We start from the raw sequence: 6,540 nt of genomic DNA on the forward strand, positions 1-6,540 counted from the left end.
GTCAGCACCAATACCAGCTCCATTGGCATTCCCTCCTAATACACCAGCAATCATGCCCAGAGCCTCAGCAATCGCGTTGTCATTTCTTCCTCCTCTTCCGGCCATTGTTCTGCTAAATATCAGACAATATTCATTAGAACAAGAAGTATTGACAGTGTCAACTTTACACTAATCGTATACGAAGGATTAACCGACACTAAGACTCTGACTCAACGACCGACTATGCTCTGATACCACTATTGTAACACCCTTCTACACCCCGCGGAAAATTAACATTAAAATCAGAGTAAAACATGAAGAAGAGTATTACAACGCCAACAAAATAAACAAATATTCATGTCATGCCATAAAGGAACGATAAACCAAAAATTATTCAGGTAACATGTTAACACAGCGGAATATTCTTAACAACTGAATAATCAAACATCTGGAGTCGAAGACTCATAATTCAACCATAAACCATAAACAAAACAGAAGTCTATCAGCGAATTCTAAAATGACGTTTCCGGTGTTACACGACCAGAGCATGACACAGACCCAACTGACTCTAACAAACTACTTGACGAGCTAATCCTCACCAAGTACACAAGCTACTCCTCAATCTGAAAAATAACAACAGTAAGGGTGAGTTTCATTCGCATTAACAAATGTTATAGGAATATAAACAATACAACTTCATCTATACATTATTCACCCAAATCAATTATATTCAGATAATGTAGCAACATTCGTCAATTACAGTCATTCATACCAAAATACACACAAATTATAACATTGGACAACTTCCATTCATGTTACAATTATACACAACAACCTAATGCAATGCAACTAAATGCATGTGGTACCAAACATGGGATAACCCATCTCACCGATCCACCACCATAAAGATTCGGCTACTTCTCTCACCAATTCCACACAATGGGAATTAGCTACCGCTGTCCCACCACCATAAGGGATACAGCCCACAATATGATTATGAAATGCATGCATCACATACCGCATGCTAATCATCAACACCAAACAACTGAACAAGATTAATCATCAACCGATGCAATAACAATATAAACCACCAAAACCAATTAAATCAAGTGTTTAAATTAAATTCGAGTCACAACTCAACACTATTTTATTGCATAAATCACTTAATTAGCTTCACTGTGCTCGAAACGGCACATCAAACGGACTAACAGTTAAAAAGTTATATATCGTTAAACTTTAACAAAAATCCCAAACAGCAACAGCACGCGGCGCCAAGCTTGGTTCGCGGCACGAACTGAGCGATCCAAAAATCCTTGGCTCTCTGCCAAGCTGTTCGCGGCGCAAACACCTGTACGCGGCGCGAAACGAGAAAAAGTTACGCCTTCGCGGCACCAACACAGGTACGCGGCGCGACCTGTGCGTATCACAACATCCTGGCATTCTGCCCACCTGTTCGCGGCGCCAACCCTGTGCACGCGGCGCGAACCGGTGATTTCAGAAACCCCAACCTGCAGAAAACAACATTCTATACCTCCCAATTGCCCTCAAATCATACCAGTACGAATTTCAGAAAAATAAACCATACATACAACATAATTTGCACGCTTACATATACTTCTAATCATGTTTAACATCATTATTCAACACCAATCATCATTCACAACCTAAACTGAATCAAAGTTCTATAAACCCCAAAACCCCAAACCCGACATATAATCCAATTCGAAATCCTAACATACTAATTCCATTGAATCATTCAAACAACCCATAATAGAAGTTAATGAGAAGAATCCCCCCTTACCTTAGCCAAATTCTTGAATTGGTTCCTCTTCCTCTTTGGTTCTCCTTCACGTTCTTCAGTTCCTCTTCTCACAGCTTCTGGTTTTCACGTTCTAATTTTTCCCTTCTCTTCTTGTTTTCCTTTATTTTATGAAAAACATAAAATTAGAAATGGGCTCTTACACAATTACACCCCCACTTTACTAATTCCACCGCATGGCCCAATAACTTAACATTTCATTATTTTTCCACATAATTCAATAAAATGTTAGTTCCCCATAATTAATTTAAAACTTGATTAAATTAATTAAATAAGAATTTTCGGGATGTTACAACTCTCCCCCACTAAAGATTTTTCGTCCTCGAAAACATACCTCAAGCAAATAGTTCCGGATAGGAATCTTTCATCTGGCTTTCTAACTCCCAGGTGACGTTTCCATCAGCTGGTCCTCCCCAAGCTACTCTGACTAAAGCTATTTCCTTGCCCCGCAATTGCTTCAGTCTTCTATCTTCAATCCTCACAGGTAACGTTTCAACCGTTAAGTTGTCTTTAACCTGCACATCATCCACTTGGATCACGTGGGACGGATCCGAAATGTATTTCCTCAATTGAGACACATGAAATACATCATGCAAGTTGGCAAGCATTGGCGGTAACACAATACGATATGCCACTTCTTCCACTCTTTCCGAAATTTGGAATGGTCCAATAAAACGCGGAGTCAACTTCTTTGACTTCAAAGCTCGACCAATACCCGTCATAGGAGTAACCTTCATAAACACATGATCTCCCTCTTGAAACTCAAGTGTCTTCCTCCTTTTATCATAATAACTCTTTTGACGACTCTGAGAAGCTTTCATCTTCTCTTGAATCATCTTAATCTTTTCCGTAGTCTGTTGTACAATTTCTGGTCCAATCACAGCACTCTCACCAGCTTCGTACCAACACAATGGAGTTCTACATCTCCTACCATACAATGCCTCAAACGGAGCCATACCTATACTCGAATGAAAACTGTTGTTGTAGGTAAATTCAATCAAAGGCAAATAACTATCCCAAGCACCTCCTTTTTCTAACACACAAGCACGTAACAAGTCTTCTAACGACTGAATTGTCCTCTCAGTCTGTCCATCCGTCTGCGCATGATAAGCAGAACTTAGTCTCAGCTTAGTACCCAGAGCCTTCTGCAAACCTTCCCAAAATTTGGATGTAAACCTTGGATCTCTATCTGACACGATACTCGAAGGAATACCATGTAGACTAACTATCTTCTCAATATACAATTGAGCCAGCTTTTCCATCGGATAATCCATTCTTATTGAACATTTCCGAATATTCAACCCACTCCAAGTGGAGTTATCAATGAGACTCATAGGTGATTCAAGTCCCCCCTGATCTCAAGGATAACTCCCACACTTAGGTTTAACAACAATATAATATATACCCAGCAGTGCATATAATATAACAGTTATGCAATTAAATACAAATATATATAACAGATAAAAAAAATTGGCAAAAATAAACAAACAAAATAAAGAATGAAAAAAAAACAATAATAAAAAGAAAACAAACACAAACCCTAAAAATGGCAAAAATTTGCCAAACCCTAAAATCACTGAAACCTAAACCCTACCAAAACCTATAGGAGCATAGTATTCACCATTATAGTTTTCCCCAACAGAGTCGCCAGCTGTAGCAACCTGCCCTAAAAATTATAGATTAGACTCGCCACCTATTCTACCAAGGCGAATAAGAAACCTCGCGCAGTTGAGAGATCAGGGTAAGATACTATATTCAGGTCGAGGGAAGGTGTTAGGCACCCCCAACCCTTTCCTATGGTTTGCATTATAGGGTTAATATAAAGAAAGGTGACAGAAAGTCATAGGGTAAATGGCAAAAATTATCAAAGTTAAAGGTTTATGATTAAGGAACATAATCGAGACAAAACGAGATTTATGGGGGGGGACTCGCCTTGTTGCCAAGTGCCTACGTACCTCCTTATGGAGGATCAGAGTCTACGTAGTTCGGGGAAGGGTTGTACGCCCTTAGAGTTATAATTTGATTTGATATGGTTTCGGAGGATTTTTGAGTGGCCTATCGTAGTTGTGATAATTCGTAGTTTTGAAAAGGTTTTGGGAAGTGTTTTAGGATTGGGCGTACAACCCTGATTTTAATTCGTACTATTAACCGCAATGATCAATAGGTTCGATCACCATAGTTAAAAGATTAGTAGTGGTATTGTTACCAATTTTAATTGATAGATTCAATTATCACTAATAACGAATAAAGGTATTTTTTAGGGATTTTTATAATTAATTTGTATCGTTATCCCTCGTAATCGATTAATTCGATTAAAAAGAACAATGAATTAAAGTGGGAAACACAGGTTAAACATCACAACGAATAAAAATAGTTGAAACATTTTAACCAAATAACTTATTTATTTTTAATTTAATAAGTATTTTAAATAAAATAGATTATTGCCCATCGCGATTAATAGATTTAATCGGAACGAACAATAAATTGGAATTTTAATATTTATAACATATATTGATTTATTTATAAAAAATAATTTATTATTATATAAATAAATATCTAATAAGAAATTAAATAAAAGATATGAATTAATTAAAATTAATTTAGTTTATTAGGGTTTTAATTCAATGTGGCAGACTTGAGGGTCTATGTTATGCATATTAGGTTTGGATGCGTTAGATCTATGTGGCTGATGGTTCTATGGTTTAGATCTGAGGGCGCATGGTGTGGTGTCGTTTTCTTTTACCTCCCCGTTTCACTTGGGAGGACGGCACGCTAGACCCTTCACGCGAAATTTGGAAGGAGAATGCGCCCGTGGTGGGATGAATTTTATTTCAGTTCTTCCTACGATATCACACGAACTTTCTTATTTGTCCTACGAGTAGGAAAGGGGAAAAAAGATCTCAACTAAACCCTAGGAGTTTGCTAAGTGTGGGGATTTCACCTAGACTAGAAATTCTGGAGTCCGGGGGGTCGGTTATACATAGGGAAGTGTTTAAACACCCTACATATCTGTAGTACTCTACAGGAACCTTCTCTGTGTCATTTGTGTTTGTGTTTATTGCTAATGATTGGGAAAGTTTCTCCTTTGTGTTAGGAGAGAGAATTGAATTGATTAAAGAAAGACAGACAGATAGACAGACTGACTATTTTTGGTATTTTATTAGCTCGCTGAGATTCCTTGTGAACCTCATGCCTACATATCCCTAGTGGAAGTCAGAGCTTAATGTAGTTCGGGGAACTAACTAGGGAAAATAATTGTTTTTGGTGCCTTGCTTGAAGCTCAAGGTTGAAGCTTGGGATTAAATCTCTGTTTACAGTAAAGAGACATGAAATCATCTCTACAGAGAGGTATTTGTACTATTCTACCACAAACATTTTGAAAGAGTGACAGAATAACTGAATTCATTTCATTCAAGAGGGGGACCTTACTTGTGTGTGTGCAAGTATGCCAGTCAGATGCCTCTTAAATGAAAGAAAGATGCTCGTCCAAATTAGGGAAAGTGTACAAGTCTGGGGATGTGCCAGAGCATGTCTTTCAGAGTCCTAAATGGGAGACTTTGATTGAAATTGAAATTGAAATGTTTGTTTGTTTGAATGTGGTAGAGTAGTAAAAATATCTCTCTATAGAGATAAGCTATGTCTATCTACTGTATAAAAGATTTGACTTTAGCTGGCTTGTATGAGGCCCAAGCTTGAGGCTTTTTGATTGATTAATTAATATTATTTGACTCTGGGAGATGGCTCCATTGGGGGTTAATTACAGGGTATTTTTGTGTTCTGTACAAAGCCCAGAATTGAGGCTGACTCTACTTAGGGAGACTCTATTTGTGTGCCTTGTACAAAGCCCAAGGTTGTGGCTGACTATAGTTAGGGGAAACATTATTTTCTGCCTTGTACAAAGCCCAAGGTTGTGGCGGACTCTTTTTAATGAATTGAGTATAGGTGACTCTATGGGGGGAAAGATCCTAAGTGTTAAGAATCTTTGACACATGAAAATATGGTTTATCTGCCTTGTACAAAGCCCAAGGTTGTGGCTACTGAGTGATAAAGAACTCACTGGGGAGACTCTATTATCTGCCTTGTACAATGCCCAAGGTTGAGGCAGACTCTTGACAGGGGAGTTTTATTGTTTGGGTGCCTTGTATGAAGCCCAAGGTTGAGGCTAACTGTTTTTGTTGGTTTTGACTCTACTGAGGAGGTTTTATTTATTGAAAGACTGTTTTTCTTTGGAAGCTAACCCTTTCCAGGGATTTTGACTCAGCTGGAGAAATTGTTTGGTAAAAGACTGACTTTATCATGTTTTTTTGGAGGCTGACCCTTTCCAGGGGTTTTGACTCTTTTGGGGAAATTATCTCCTAAGAGAAATGAATCTTTATTAATTGACTTTGGAGGCTAACCCTTTCCAGGGATTTTGAAAGAATAAAAGAATGTGTTGGAGGCTAACCCTTTCCAGGGATTTTGAAAGAATAATTTGGGTAGCACTCCATTAATTATTAAAGGATGAAAAGATTGGCAGAAAGATTATCTAGTGGAGACTTCTTGTTTAAAGCCCAAGATGAAGGCTGACTCAATGCTGAGGAGAAAATAAACATAGATCCTAGACTCTGCTAAGGAAGATTGATGATGATAAGGGTGACAGAGACTGTCCATGTCTCTCATTCCAAAAATGTGTACTCAATGCAAAATTGAGAGAAAACTTAGCTTGTTTAAAGTCTGGTTTAAATTGGAAGAAACTCACCAGG

Source organism: Vicia villosa, unplaced genomic scaffold, assembly GCF_029867415.1.
Source record: "Vicia villosa cultivar HV-30 ecotype Madison, WI unplaced genomic scaffold, Vvil1.0 ctg.000368F_1_1, whole genome shotgun sequence".
Lineage (NCBI taxonomy): Eukaryota > Viridiplantae > Streptophyta > Magnoliopsida > Fabales > Fabaceae > Vicia > Vicia villosa.